This window comes from Mchenga conophoros, linkage group LG15, assembly GCF_057382185.1.
Source record: "Mchenga conophoros isolate Kocher_MC1m ecotype Shallow Benthic linkage group LG15, M_conophoros_male_GT1.1, whole genome shotgun sequence".
Classification (NCBI taxonomy): domain Eukaryota; kingdom Metazoa; phylum Chordata; class Actinopteri; order Cichliformes; family Cichlidae; genus Mchenga; species Mchenga conophoros.
The window spans coordinates 38,257,863-38,273,958 of NC_140540.1; the positions used below are offsets into that span (position 1 = coordinate 38,257,863).

Here is a 16,096-nt window from a genome sequence, read left to right on the forward strand (position 1 = left end):
GATAACCGCTCAGCAGAATGACTCATCACTGGCTCCCTGTTTTCTATCTGCAGCTAAGAGTGCAGGAAGTGAATCACCCACTTCTTATTTTTTGCAGGATAGAGTTCTTATGAGGAGGTGGTCCTCTGACCGGTGTGGTTTGCCTGGTGCTACGCAGGTGGTGGTGCCGAAGCCACATCGAGGGCAGGTGCTTAGCTTAGCGCATGATGCCAGCATGGTTGCCTGTGGTAGGGTCCAGCTTATCAGCTCAGTTCGCTGGCCCATATGTGGTGGAACAAAAACTCAGTGACAACAACTATGTGATCCAGACCCCAGACCGCCGGAGAAAGTCTAGGGTTTGTCATATTAATCTGTTAAAATCGTTTCACTCGAGGAGTCCTTCGGGTGCGCCGTCTCCAGTGTGCGCCGCTAGTACTGTTTCTCCCTATGAACCCTCTGATGACGGGCTACTCCAGAAAAGTGAAGCGCTGGGTAGCGGCCGGTTGAAAAATGATTTAGACACATATTTAGTCCACCTGTCTGAACCCGCTCGAGCTGACATCACTGATCTGATAGAAAACAACTTATCACTTTTTTCTGATCACCCTCGTCAAACTGCGGTCCTGTGCCACGATATTGATGTGGAAGGACATAAACCGATTAAGCAACATGCTTACCGAGTGAACCCAGTGAAAAGGGCGATAATGCAGAAGGAAGTTGACTATCTCTTAGAACACGGTTTAGCCTTTCCGAGCGCCAGCGCATGGAGTTCGCCGTGTGTGCTAGTACCAAAATCCGACAACACTCCTCGGTTTTGTAATGATTACAGGAAAGTTAACGCTGTTACCAAACCTGATTCATTTCCTCTTCCTAGAATGGAGGATTGTATTGATAGAGTGGGATCGGCATCGTTTGTAACCAAACTTGATTTGTTAAAAGGTTACTGGCAAGTACCTTTAACTCCCCGAGCCTCTGAAATATCTGCTTTTGTTACACCGGACCATTTTCTCCAGTATACGGTTATGCCGTTTGGGTTGCGTAATGCACCCGCTACTTTCCAGCGCCTTATGGCCAAAGTACTGTCGGGCGTGAATAACTGCGATGCCTACCTGGACGATGTTGTCATTTACTCATCCACCTGGTCTGACCACTTACAAACACTCTCTCTCGTTTTCAGCCGTTTTCAGGAGGCCTCGCTTACGTTGAACCTAGCCAAATGTGAATTTGGCAGAGCCACCATCACATATCTGGGAAAACAGGTGGGTCAGGGACAGATACTGCCGGTGACCGCGAAAATACAGGCGATCGTTGAGTTTCCAGTCCCACAAACGAGAAGGGCGCTGCGCCGATTTCTAGGAATGTGTGGTTATTATAGAGGGTTTTGTAAGAACTTTGCCACTGTCGTCGTTCCTCTCACCGATTTGATCAGTCCGATGAAGCCTTTTGTGTGGACGCCTGTTTGTCAGACTGCTTTCGAGTCTGCGAAAGCATTACTGTGCAGTTCCCCTGTTCTTACGGCCCCGAATTTCATGTCCCCTTTCAAGCTCGAGGTTGACGCTATGCGGTTGGTGCAGGAGCTGAAGGAAATTGCCTTCCCGGGTTTCCTCCGTGGCGTGAGCGATAAGCAGAGTTCTGTCCTTTCCTTCTAAGATTCCTAATTATTTAAAGTAACACTCAGGTATGCCATTCAGCTGGGTTAGTTACGACGTCGGGAGCAGCTTGGGAGAACAAGGAAACACAGACTGCTTCAGGTTGTCTTCCCAAATCGACTCAAAGGTTTATTTGATACACAGCAGTTTATATAGATGAAAAAAAAGGTTCGTGTGTCAGCTTTCCCAGTTCAAACCGGTACAGACCAAATAAGGAAACGTCTTCCTGCCTTCTGAGCAAAGTATCCCTTGTGTAGTTTATCAGTTCAGCTACAATTTATGATCATCCCAGCAAAATACACTCCTAGACATAAAATACAGAGTTCTTTCATCAGTGAATTCTGAAACAAACCACCTAGCCTTTAACGAGCCTTTTCCAGGAGATAAAGAAAAAGGGAGGATGGGAGTAAGGAAGTGGTCTCATCTCTGTGGTGTTTTCGACCTTGGGGTACCAGCTTGTGAGTCCTACACATTAATTCTTGGGTCACAGAGAAAGAGAAAAACAACTAGTAGTTGGGCCTTATTGAGTAACAGTTTTCCTGTATAAAACAATATCCTGTAAATGCTAACCGTGGTATCAAAATACCTAACAGTTCCCCTCTTTTATTATTTTTAAAAATAATAACTCAAATAGAAAGGAAAAATCACAAATGTAATAACATAATATAAAAAGCAAATCATAAAATGTAATAGTTCACAACCTAATGTTCAATATACACATCAGGAACATCATTGGTAACATCTGACACATAATCTGGGTCAATTTGTGCCAATTGCAAATACATTGAAGTAGCTGTACTAGTAGCTATACGGGTTATCATTGAACGTACACAGGGTACCACACAACAGACAATAATTATCAAAAACATGCTGCAACGGTTACAAAGGCTACAATTAGTTCCTTCCATCTTCCAAACGTGTCCTGTAGCCACTTATGTAGCCACTGACCGTGACCTGTATTGGCAATTAGTTCTATCTGCAATGCTTCAAGTTTATTCATAGCTTGTGTGAATGAACCGTTAGGAGCGGTATTATTGGGAATGAAAGTACAGCATACATCAACGGTTACTAGACCACAGGTACCGGTCCAATTAACAGGTAAAGCTAATCTAAGGGTATTATTGCACATCCAATAAGCATGTGGGATTGGTCTGGTCAGGCGCGTGACCATGTGTGATTTAACTAACTCCCCCCAGTCAGTGTCATTTAATACACCGTCTGGGGGAACAATGATCGAGTCTCTGCTCGAACTTGAACTGTGTGTGTGTTCCTCCAGATATGATACAACTTCAGCCACAGAGACAGCTAGCCATGTCTCATTACAGCGTGCACCTGGGGAGTCAGAGAAGAATGTATAGTTATCCTTTGTATAATCTATGTGTGTGTCTGGGCCAGTTAACTTTAGTCTGCGCAGACATATCATACTAGTATTAAAATGGAGAGGGATCTGTCCTAAGGGCAGTGAGGGCTTTAACCTATTCTTAGGGCGTTTCATTGGGGCGCAGGTCCCTGCGGTGTCATTAGATAACTTCAATAATTCGCCTAATGGAGTCTCAGGGTTAGTTGGTGTGTGTGTGTGTCTAAGTAGGCAGTCGAGAGGGCTCAGAGTCAACTGTAAAGCGTCTTTAAAGAGAGCATTATTTCCGCTGATTTTCTCTAGTCCCTCAGTGAGGGGGAAACCGGATATGGGGTATCCTACTATTACCTGTTCTGGATTAGCCTTTGAACAGACATAACAGTTACTGTTTCCTAAATCACGAGCGGCTGTTCTGGCATTTTCATACCAGGCGTTAGCTCCTGTTCTAGAGGGTGCATAAAATGGTTTATTAGTGGCGTCTATGTTGCTATTTACTGATTTTAGGGAACGTGAGGAGTGCATTAAGTAGGTGTCTTGCAAAATGGAGCATGAGGTATAGTCAGCAAAATATGACCTGCAGAAATGTGAACATGGTTGCAGTTTACAATACAAAATAGCAAAGAGAAATCCTAAAGTTAATGCGATAGATATGATAAATAACCTAAATATATAAGACAATATATAAGAAAAACAGTTCTTCAGTTGTCTCCTGGCCTGGTCCCAGGTTCGAGAGACACAGAATAAGCGTCGTATGATGACAATGGGCATTTCATTTTCTCCATTATCAGGATGGAATGAGTCTAGCTTTATCAGGTTAGACATCATGTGGTACTTTTGGCTTTCTGTTCCTGCTGGATGTTTGAGTACCTTGTTGTGGCTCTTTCAGGCGTTGTGTGTTAATCAGTGATTGTGTGTGTGTACATTGGATCCGGGCGCTGGCTCGCCTGAGATGTCATCTACCCGTGTGTGTTTATTTGCTCTAGTTCCGGGCGCTGGCTCGCCGGAGATGTCGTCTGCTTGATCCGACGCCTGAGATGGTCCGATTGGGCTGGTCTTAACCCTGCTGGCATGAATCCACTGAGGTTGTCCGTCTGTGAGGATGCTGGTTCTTCGTCACTGCCAGTAAAGCCTGGGGGCTGGAACACGCGCGGCCTCCCAGAGTGTCCTTGGTTTTAGTGGCTTCTCCAACATGCGTCTCCTTGTCTCCACTGGTGGAACTGTGGAGGGGAAAGGCTGAGAGAGACAAACTTTCTGATAGTTATTATTCAGTTTTTCTACCAGGTTGTGAACATCAGTGGACAATGCAATATACATCACCTTCTACTAGCGGTGCCCCTCTGGAAGCTGACCATGGTCTTGGAGATAGTCTTATTTCAAATGGAAATAATTTGGTTACTTCAGATTGAGTCATTCTAATCTCACACAGGACTTGAGTAAGTAATTTGACCCAGGTCATTAAAGTTTTAGCACAATTTTTAATTACTTCTCATGTGAATGAAGGTCCTCTATCACTGTTAATTTGGTGAGGTATTCCGAATCTGGGTATTATTTCATTGCTCAACTTTTGACAGACTACTTCTGCAGTTTCTTTTGAGGTTGGATAAGCTTCTACCCATTTACTAAATTGATCCACTATTACCAGTAAGTACTTGATACTTCCTTGCGCTGGCATTTGTGTAAAATCAATTTGTAATGTATGAAATGGAAAATCTGGTTGTGGTAAATGCTGATGTTTTGCTTTTGAGCTACCTACATTAGTTCGCGCACATGTTAGACAGGTTGCTAATATGCTTTTACTGCATGTGATGTTTTCTCAATTACAAATCTTGATTTCATTGCCCCTATTACCCCTCTTTGTCCGACATGACTCACACAGTGAAAATGTCGGGCAAGGACTGGCACCAGGGAATATGGGAGGGCAATCAAACCCTTAAGATTTTGTATAAGCCATCTCTGTCATCTAAGGTACAGTCATTATTCTCCCAATAGGTGTAATCACATGCAGAGGCTTGCTCTTGTATGAATTTTAAATCAACATTTGTTTCTAAATAGTCTGGGAGTGTAACAAGTGGCAGCTGTAGGGGCACAGATAATACTTCCTGCGGAGGTGGGAGCTGTGATGCAGCTGCAGCCTTGGCTGTCACGTCTGCTAAGGCATTACCTGTTGCTTCGTCTGTGTCAGCTGTACTGTGTCCTTTCGTTTTTACAACTGCAACGGCCGATGGCAGCTGTATAGCCTGAAAAAGTCTTTGAACAAAATCACAATTTAGCAATTTATTTTCCATCAGCAGATCTAAATCCTCTCTGTCTCCACAATGTGCCAAAGTCATGCACAACGCCAAATGCATAGCGGCTGTCTGTGTAAATCGTCACACGCTTATCCAAGTGGAGCTCACAGGCGCGTATTAAAGCCATGAGCTCTGCTTTTTGTGCTGAGTGAAATGGTAATGAGTGAGCCTCTAGTATGATGTCAGGCACTGTTACCACTGAATAGCCACAAAGAAATGAGTTGTCACTCGGCCTTGAACAGGACCCGTCCACATAAACCGTGGCTGAGTCTGGGATAGGTGTTTGCTCTAAATCTGGACGTGGTGCTGTGGATTCCTGTATACGTGTCATGCAGTCATGATCATCAAGCCTGTCTGAGCCATCCTGTCGGTCAGAAGAACACAGCATAGGATCAATAAATGTGCTGGCGAATCAGGTGTGCTGCTCGCTTTTATAGTGAGATTTGCATATGTTGTTTAGTTATGTTTGCTACAATGGTCGTGACCTGGTGATTGGTGTGTAGAATAGTGTCATGTGAGAGTGTGAGCTTCCCGCAGTCCCTTATCATGATAGAGCAAGCTGCTACTGCCCTCAGGCAGGCCGGCATTCCTGAACAATTCAGGCAGCACCTTTGAGTGGCGGAGGTCAGCGCTCCCTGTAATGCATTGAAAGAGGCAGTCATTTCTGTGGACCACAGTATTCGAGGAGGCTTGTCTTTTTTGCAGCATTCACGCAGAATGTGGTCATGAAAAGAACAGTCTGGTATCCACTGTCTGCAATAGTTCACCATGCCTAAGAAGGACGACATGTCCTTCTGTGTAGTGGGACGAGGGACGGAGGTCACAGCTTTGACCCTGTCTGCAGTCATGGAACGTTTTCCGTGAGACAGTGTGAATCCCAAATATTGAACACAAGTCTGACAGTACTGCATTTTCTTTGCTGATGCTTTGTGGCCAGTCTTTTGGAGGTGCTGGAGAAGCATGTGTGTAGCAGTTTGACATAGTTTTTCACTTTCAGCACAGAGGAGGAGGTCATCCACATGTGGATCAGGGTGCAGCCCTGGAGGAGTGGAGCACCATTGAGAAAGCAGCAGAGCTGTCTATCATGCCTTGGGGCAAACGAGTCCAAGTGTACTGCTTATTTCTATGTGTGAATGCAAATAACGGCTGTGTGTCACAGGTACTGAGAAAAAGGAGCGGAGCATAAATCCACCACGGTAAAATGTGTATGCAATGCATGTCAATATGCTGTGAACATCTGAAACGAGAGGTGGCAGAGGAATGTTGACTGCATTAATTTGCCTTAAGTCTTGTATGAAACGCCATACGCCAGGTTTGTTAGGCTTTGGCACAGGATTGACAGGAGTGTGGGCTTTATTACTCCTGTAGTCAATAAATCTCCTATCATGACATCTAGGACTGCGGCTTTTTCCGTGGAAATGGGATGCTGCTTGACATATACTGCTTGTTGTGTTTTAATAGGTGTACGTGATAAAGTGTACAGTCAATAAATCCTATATCATTCTCACTTTTAGACCACAATGTCATATTCTGGTATTCAGCTGGCAACATAAGTGCAGAAATAGTACAGTGGATAGGATAGGTTAGATCTATGTGACGACATGGTGTAGTTATATCATAACCTATGTCTGAGTTATGTGACAAAATCACTGTTTGACCTTCACTTGTGTGAGCAGTTATCATGTTGTTGAACAGTGTGAGAGAAACAAAAGTGTGGCTCCCAGTCATGGGATTACCTGGTAGTGGCGTCTGTACACGTTTTTTTTTTTGGCACAGTGTGTGACATAGAGTACCGGACAAAAAGGATGTTGAGTTCATTCTCTGCTGAGGGTCCAGCTGACACAGAGGATGTTCCTTCTCCATCATGTCGGTACATAGGGCAGAGAAAACATAAGCTGTTATCAGTGTCAGCAAACATTTCACCCTTTATGTTAAATGAAATACACAAATTCATTTTTGCTTTGGGTGTCTGCGGCTGCTGGAAAACTGAGCTAAATTTGCACCTCTAGCTTGTCCAACAGTGCATAAAGCGTTTCATGAATACTAGGATAGATTCATCAGGCTTCTGTTTACACATAGTTACTGCATTTAAGTCAATTTTGTCTCTGGACATTGTTAGCAGGAATTTCTTTAGATTCTTAAAGAAATCGGTGATTTTGTCATTATTTACCCACAAAAACTCTGCAGTTGTGGATGCTTTATCATGCTTTGGGTCTGTTTGTTTACTACCGCGAGTGTTGGCGTGAGGACCTTTGTCATTCCGGCTTTGTTTTTCCTTTTTTCCTTTTAGATAAGTCTTTATTAAAGTTCGGGTAACAGGTATTTCTTTAGCTACCTCTAAACCTCTAGCTACGATATCGTGGCGTTTCATGTGGGTGTCTATTGTGGACACTGCCTGATGCAAAAGTTTTTCTTCATAGTCGTCTAAATTGTTTTTCATAAGTTCCTCACATTCTTCTTTCAAAAGTTTTTCTCTTTTTTTATGTTCTGCTAATTCTTCCTTGCGGCGTATATATTGTTTTTCCTGATCCTGTTTAAAGAGATGGCTAAGATCCGTTGCATGTGATTCAGATTTTTCGTCGCTTTCTTTTGAGCTGGTTGGATCAGAATGCTGACATTGTTTACGTGCAGCTGCTACAGCGACTATTAATTCGGTCTCATCGTAAGGGTGTGGGGCTGTAGGCTGAACGGCTGAACATGCAAGACTAGCTTTTCCTGCGGTAGGTTTATTTTCTATGCCAGAGCCTGCACTAGTTTTATTTGATGTAAAAGTATCTACACCTGGTTCCGGTCCCTTTTTCCATAGTGGTAACATTTGATGTATCACGTCGCGGCATTCTATCATATATTTTCTACAGGACTTTTTAAGCAGACTACTTTTCTTATCACAAATGATATTCAACATTTCTACTGACCTGTTTTCTGGCGATAATCGTTCGGGATAAGGCTCCGAAAAGAAATTAGAATGCATTGAACTTCTTAAGTTGTAAACAAAGTCAGTCACATAAGCACTCCCGCATGTTCTGGATACGTGATCATGGACGTCTTCACCGATTCGCGGACGTAGGTTACACGTAACCGGAAATGGGAGTTGTACTGAGCCGTTATTTGAGACTTTATTTTGTATTTTATTAATTTTTGGTTTTACAGGTACTTTAGATTTTTTATCGGACCTGTCTGTGGTCTTTGAATAATTCTGACCCATGTTCAGTGATTTCCAGAGGGGTTTACACGCTAGGAGGATTTATGTTAGTATTTTCGCTGCGGCACAGCTGAGGTCACTTTAAATTTATTGCTAGCAATTTTTTGTTTGTGTGAGCAACTCTCACTTAGCGAGCAACTTCTCGCTTAACGAGCAACTTCTCGTAAAACAACAGGCAACTTCCTGTGTCTTTCTGCTTTTAATTTACTGCTTTTAACCCTTGTATGGTAATCGGGTCTGTGAGACCCGTTTTCAGTTTTCTTTCGTTTTTTTTTTTTTTAACAAAATTAAATTTAATTATTTACTAGCTTTCTGTGAGTGAGCAACTTCTCACTTTTTAACGTACGTTTCAAGATAACAGGCAACTCCCTGTGTCACTCTTTGATGAGCAACTTCTCACTTAACGAGAAGTATTTAAGACAACAGGCAACTTTCTGTGTCACTTTTTTCTGAGTGAGCAACTTCTCACTTTTTAACGTACGTTTAATTAAACAATTAATTATTATTATTATTATTATTTTTTAAACAAAATTAAAATATTCAAGACAACAGGCAACTTCCTGTGTCCACCAACACCACACAAGGGTTAATTTACTTTATTCGGGGACTGAGGAAGTCAGTCAGTGTATCTCTCTGGATCACTAAGTGAAACTTCGTCAGCATATCCCGTTTTTTTATTCGGGGACTGAGGAAGTCAGTCAGTGTATCTCTCTGGATCACTAAGTGAAACTTCGTCAGCATATCCCGTTTTTTTATGGTCGATCACTGAGAGAGGTATAATAGGTCTTTATATAAATATGAAAGACACATATTTACCTTCTGTCAGGATCCCACTTCTGACACCAAAATTGAAGGAAATTGCCTTCCCGGGTTTCCTCCGTGGCGTGAGCGATAAGCAGAGTTCTGTCCTTTCCTTCTAAGATTCCTAATTATTTAAAGTAACACTCAGGTATGCCATTCAGCTGGGTTAGTTACGACGTCGGGAGCAGCTTGGGAGAACAAGGAAACACAGACTGCTTCAGGTTGTCTTCCCAAATCGACTCAAAGGTTTATTTGATACACAGCAGTTTATATAGATGAAAAAAAAGGTTCGTGTGTCAGCTTTCCCAGTTCAAACCGGTACAGACCAAATAAGGAAACGTCTTCCTGCCTTCTGAGCAAAGTATCCCTTGTGTAGTTTATCAGTTCAGCTACAATTTATGATCATCCCAGCAAAATACACTCCTAGACATAAAATACAGAGTTCTTTCATCAGTGAATTCTGAAACAAACCACCTAGCCTTTAACGAGCCTTTTCCAGGAGATAAAGAAAAAGGGAGGATGGGAGTAAGGAAGTGGTCTCATCTCTGTGGTGTTTTCGACCTTGGGGTACCAGCTTGTGAGTCCTACACATTAATTCTTGGGTCACAGAGAAAGAGAAAAACAACTAGTAGTTGGGCCTTATTGAGTAACAGTTTTCCTGTATAAAACAATATCCTGTAAATGCTAACCGTGGTATCAAAATACCTAACAGGAGCTGTCCTTATGCAGGAAGACCATTGCGGCGTGGATCGCCCAATTTGTTACTTCTCAAAAAAATTCAACAAACATCAGATGAACTACAGTACCATTGAAAAGGAAGCCCTTGCCTTGTTGTTAGCCCTACAGCATTTCGAGGTGTATATCGGATCCAGCTCTATCCCTGTTCAAGTGTTCACTGACCATAACCCATTGGTTTTTCTCTCCCAGATGCAGAACTCAAATCAGAGACTTATGCGTTGGTCCCTTCTCTTGCAAGACTTCAACCTGCAGATTAGGCATAAGAAAGGGACGGAAAATGTCATCGCGGACGCCCTGTCGAGAGCAATTTTGTAGTCTAGGATTAAACACTAGAAGGATTGTTTAATTCTTATGGAAGGGGGTGTTACGAACTTGTATGTCCGTGTGTTTGTTTGTGCAGGTGCTGTGTTTTTGTCTATGTTAATTTAGCTGTGCCAGGGCCCTGTTCCGATTGGTGCATGGACTTACTGCCCCGGCGTGATTGGATCCAGCTGGAGGACCCGCCCAATAAAAGGAGGCTGGAGTGCTACAGCGGGATTTGCGTGTCATCTTTGCGCAGGGGCCATGCTAATCTTCTCTGTATCGTATCCAATTTAGCGTACGCGCTTGCCGAAGCAAGCACTATTAATACCTGTGACAAAGACAAAGGCACAGCTGGTTCCTGTGATACAGCTTTAAAACCCACACCGTGATGTCCAGTAAGTGGTGGTTGAGACTATTTTAAACAGGACATAATAAGCAATGCTTCTTCTGGGCTGCTGTTCTCAGCAAATCCCATTCAAAGACTAAAAGAAAAACAAATTGCTTGTTAGAGCTTCCTCACCACTTTCCAGCCTCCCCTAGTGTGGCTCTCAGCTCTAAGCCCTTCCCTCCTACTGAGAATATAAATCTTTAACAACTGTTCACAAACATAATTGAATTAAACTCAGGAAGTCGTTTTTAAGTCAAAATAAGATCACTGTTTCCTCCCAAAATCAAGTGTCTATAAAATCGCAATGAAAAAAAAAAGATTCGCCAGTCTTTTAAATCCAGTATTTGATTTTTTTTATGATTATTTTAAAGAATTAAATATGTGAAGGGTTTCACCACTCGGTGAAACACTGCTTGAATAATTTAAAAAGAACCAAAATGTGAATTTTGAATTCATATGCCCATCCAAACCTCTTTTTTAATGAATTAAGGATGAAACACAGGACTAACTGGACAACATAGTAATGCAAATGATCCATGCTAAAAAAAAAGAAAAAAGAATCCCTGAGTAAAGCATGTCAACCATTTACTACATTCAGGCACAACATCCTCCAGGTGTATCTAGCGTAAAACATAATTATACTGCTTCCAGAAAAGCAGCCAGTAGGGTGATGAAAGCAAATTATAATAGAGGGTATGAACAAGATGCCGCAGTCGCTGTCTCCTGAGTGACAAACACACAGCAGTTAGTATTTGCATTTACATAAAAAAAAACTAGATCTAAATCATTTCTTACATTGTAAAGTCTCGCTGTGCAGTTCTTGAAAAAACATACAACATACAACAGAAGCAATGTGAGGAGGTTTGATGTTTTAGTGCAATCTTAACAAAGCTCACTGTTTTCTGAATGAAACTAAAAAAAAAAGTGCAGATTTTTCACATGATTGTGATCATTCACATCCTGTCAGCTGGACATCCGTCTGAAGTTCATCAACTTCTCAATAGCACTGTCTGTCTTAATATTGGTATTGGTGAAGAAAAAGGTGGTTGAAGTTTAATTAAAAGTAACCTGCACTTTGAAGACACTTATATCCTATTATATTAAAAATCTTCGGTTTAAATCTGATGTTTTTAAAAACTATAGAACTTAATTTTCATAATATTTTTAACAAGCTCAAAACTCTCGCCCTAAGACAGTTGGGATAGGCTTCAGCACCCCCTGAAAAGGAGAAGCAGAAGTGAATGGATGGATGGATATTTTTAGTTTCCTTTTCCTAGCTGACAGGAGTGGCACCCGGTGTGGTCTTCTGCTGCTGTTCAAAGATGCTGTTTTGCATACCTTGGTTGTAACAAGTTGCATGTGAATTACTTTTATCCTTCCTATCAGTCACTTAAATCATCGTTCTGCCTCATTCTGATGCTCAGTTTGAACTTATTTACTTACTTATTATTTTGTTGCACTGAAAAGCTAGATTTTTTTAATCTGGCTGTGAAGCACAGCTGAACTGTAAATGAACTCAAATACATTATAAATATATATATTCAGTTTTATCAGCTGTGAGATGATTAGTGTGAATGGGATGCATTTAAAAAGCAGATGCTTTAATTAGTTAAAAAGATGCAAATATATGCTAGATTTGAGTTCTTGGATGAATAATAATTTAACTGGTTTCTGGGTTTCTCCTACTTACAAAGTTTACAGAGCATAACAGGAAAATAAAGATTAGGCCTAAAGATTAAGCTTCTAAATATTCAGACTTTTAAATTAAATAGACTGACAACCAGTCTACATGTGTTTTGTGGACTTGGAGAAGGCATTCGACCGTGTCCCTCGGGGTGTCCTGTGGGAGGTGCTACGGGAGTATGGGGTGTCTGGCCCATTGCTACGGGCCATTCGATCCCTATACAACCGTTGCAAGAGCTTGGTTCGCATTGCCGGCAATAAGTCGGGGTCATTCCCGGTGGGTGATGGGCTCCGCCAGGGCTGCCCTTTGTCACCGACTCTGTTCATAATTTTTATGGACAGGATTTCTAGGAGCAGCCAAGTGGCGGAGGGCTTTCACTTCGGTGGCCTCAGAATCTCATCTCTGATTTTTGCTGATGATGTGGTTCTGTTGGCTTCATCGGGTGTAGGGATGGGTACCGGTATCCGGTGCCATAATGGCACAGTGATCTCATGGGATCATAGTCACCAAGAAAACAGTTGGTAACATACTACGCCGTGAAGGACTGAAATGCTTCACGGGTCTCCCTGCTCAGAAAAGGACATGCATAGGCCCGTTAGAAGTATGCCATTGAACATCTCAATGATTCAGAGGAGGACTGGGGGAAAGTTAGGTGGTCAGATGAGACCAAAATCGAGCTGTTTGGCATCAACTTAACTTTTGGAGGAGGAAGAACGCTACCAAAGACTCCAAGAACATTGTGCCCACCGTCAAACATGGAGCTGGAAACATTGTGCTTTCGGGTGTTTTTATGCAAAGAAAAAGAGGACAACTGCACCACATCACAGGGAGGGTGGATGGGGACAAAATGTAGATGAGAATCTCCTTCCCTCACCCAGGGCATTGAAAATGAATCATGTGTGGATATTCTAGCATGACAATGATCCAAAACACACAGTCAAAGCAACAAAATATTAGCTCAAGAAAAAAGCACATTAAGGTCTTGGAGTGGCCTAGTCAGTCTCCAGGCCTTAATCCCACAGAAAATCTGTGGAGGGAGCTGAAGGTTTGAGTTGCCAAACATCAGCCATGAAACATTAACGGCTTGGAGAGCATTTGCAAAACTAGTGGCCATCTACAAGACACGTCTAACCTCTGTGATTACCAACAAAGGTTTTACTGTACATGAGTCTCTGGGTTCATGCTGCCCAGAATACCCACTGGATAGTTCAGCTTGGCTGGGCACTTGTTAAGACAGAAACATATATGAAAGTGACCTCCAGGGTGATATAACACAACTTTTCAATTTCATCGACAAACTGAGACAGAAGAGATCTCAATTCCTTAACTGATGATCTTTGTTAAATAACTCCTAATTGTCACAACTGATAACTGCTAACTGTGGTTAAAGGGAACTTGTTGTGTCCTTGGGCAAGACACTTCACCTACCGCCTACTGGTGTTGGCCAGAGGGGCCGATGGCGCGATATGGCAGCCTCGCTTCTGTCAGTCTGCCCCAGGGCAGCTGTGGCTACAACTGTAGCTGCCTCCACCAGTGTGTGAATGTGAGAGTGAATGAATAGTGGAATTGTAAGGCGCTTTGAGGGCCCCGAAAAGCGCTATATAAATGCAATCCATTATTATTATTATTATTAAAATCCAAACTGTGTTTTAGCCCACATTTTAAAAACTGTACATCAGGAATGTAATCAAGTAAAAGTAAATACAAATGTGTCTCACTTGTTTTTGATCTAATACCTTTAGAACCACTTTTAAAAAAAAAACTGACTACATCAAACAGACTGAAAATGGCACATGTGACAGATAAATGGCTGGTAATCACTGGGATAAGTAAGATAAAGTATGTAATGGTGCTCACAGTGAAAGCCACAGTAGACCAAAAGATCAATAAATTCATTTTAATACTTTAATATTAGATTAAATGTATTTAAAGAAGTTTTATATACATTTACATAAGTGCCGCCTGAGTCATTTCCATCTGTGCAAGCAATGTTATATGAAATAAATTCCCTGTTCAAACTCAGTTGTTTTGTTAATTGTCTGTTTGATCTAGAGAAGTATGATTTCAGACATCATTTAATGGTGCCACTGCCACTGTGATGCCACCATCACTGCTGGATTCTAACTGATCTTCCATCAGCTCTAATTTCCATATAACTCAGTGAAACAAGGTAATCAACTCATCACACCTTTGTCTGCAATAACCTAATACATAGCTAATACAAGTCAATTCTGCCATATTTGCCAGTCATACACAGGAGTAAAATATTGTTTCACCCAGTCCACAAACAAAATAAGAATAATTCAAAGTTAGAAGAATATGAATTATGCATGTACAGTAAAGGTTTGAGCCCACGAAGTGGTCCATGAAGAAGACCAGGGGGACAGCAGTGAGCTTTCCTGCGCTATTTACTGTGCACTGCAGTAAATGGCGCTGCTGCGGTTCGAGGAAGTATATTTTTTGAACCACACAGTGATGTAGGTAGTCAAGATGCTTTCAATTCTGCCTCAGTAGAAGGAGCACAAAATCAGCACCGGGGCTCTCGCTCTCCTCAATCTGCAGAGGAAGTTTACTGTGTGTACTGTCTTTTTTGACCATAAATGCATTTTTGTTTGTCCAGGAAAGGTCATCTGTGTTATGCACATCCATAAATTTGGTGCTGCTCAACCTTTCCATAGCAGAACAATCCCTTTTGTTGTCTCCACATTTAAGAAGTCATTATTGCCACTGTACCACACGACCAGTTGGTTGGCCTCTCTGTGTTGTTTTTTTGGTGAGACCACATTACGTTTGTGCCATCCACAAAGTTAATGAAACCACATGCTTGGAGGACTGCAGTGCTCAGCGTGATGGTGGTCGATGTGTTGTTGTCGACCCAAAGTGCTTGTGGTCCCCCATTGATGAGGTCTATTATAAAGTGAGGTGTTCGGGCTCAGCGGGTCCAGTTTGCATACTAACTCCAAGGGGGATGATTGTGTTGAATGCCTAGCTAAAGTCTATGAACAGCATTCTGACATAAGTTTTATTTTTTCGTGTGTGTGCGCATGTGTGCCCTGGTGGGTGAGAGCTGAGTGGAGGAAAAAGGAAGCAATGTTACTGTCAAAGGTCTCTGGTGGGTGTTTGTAGTCCGTGGTGATCTAAATGCCTTTCCCCAGACTCCTAAAGCCTTTCCTATCTCTGTAGGAGTAGCGGTGTTTGGCTCTTCTGATGCGACATGTGACAGGTTGACCCTGGCTGCCCTCAGACTGTCAGCAGATCTGAAAGCAGTATCCCTGGCTTTAAGTAGTCTGTAGACTTCCTTATCAGCCATGACTTCTGAATTTCCTGTATACTGAATATCCTGGTGTGTCATACAATTATTATATTTGGTCAAAGTGTCAGTGTTGTTGGTTAAGTAACTGTCTGCTTCAACATGACCCAGCCTGTTGAGAAAAAGCAGTCCTGAGGTGCTTCAAATACCAACGCACTTAAGCTTCTTCTGCTTTGTCTCACAATGTTTGCAGTATTTCCTTTCTGAATGGAAAGAAGTTACCAAGTTTGGTGTTGTGCTGGGCTGGCAAAGTAATGCAAGGCCCTGAAGTCATTATGTTAGCGTGCAGTCTAAGTTGTTATTTGTCATTCCGTTGATGTCTGGCAGAACCCAACTACTACACAACTATTTGCATACCAACAAAGACAACTGTGACAACCTTGTGCACGTTTGACTT

At 42.2% G+C, this 16,096-nt stretch overlaps 1 long non-coding RNA gene and 1 other non-coding gene across 2 annotated transcripts; both read right to left on the reverse strand.

Annotated features, from left to right (window-relative positions):
- Positions 1-1,731: 1,731 nt before the first annotated feature.
- On the reverse strand, positions 1,732-9,285 carry LOC146558841 (uncharacterized). The gene is made up of 2 exons (XR_014888548.1): positions 8,189-9,285; positions 1,732-4,352 (listed from the first exon to the last, which is right to left on the reverse strand). It is a non-coding gene; the product is annotated as an uncharacterized LOC146558841 (long non-coding RNA).
- A 1,241-nt stretch (positions 9,286-10,526) lies between these two features.
- LOC146558842 (U6 spliceosomal RNA) lies at positions 10,527-10,636 on the reverse strand. The gene has a single exon (XR_014888857.1). It is a non-coding gene; the product is annotated as a U6 spliceosomal RNA (small nuclear RNA).
- Between the last annotated feature and the right edge of the window lie 5,460 nt (positions 10,637-16,096).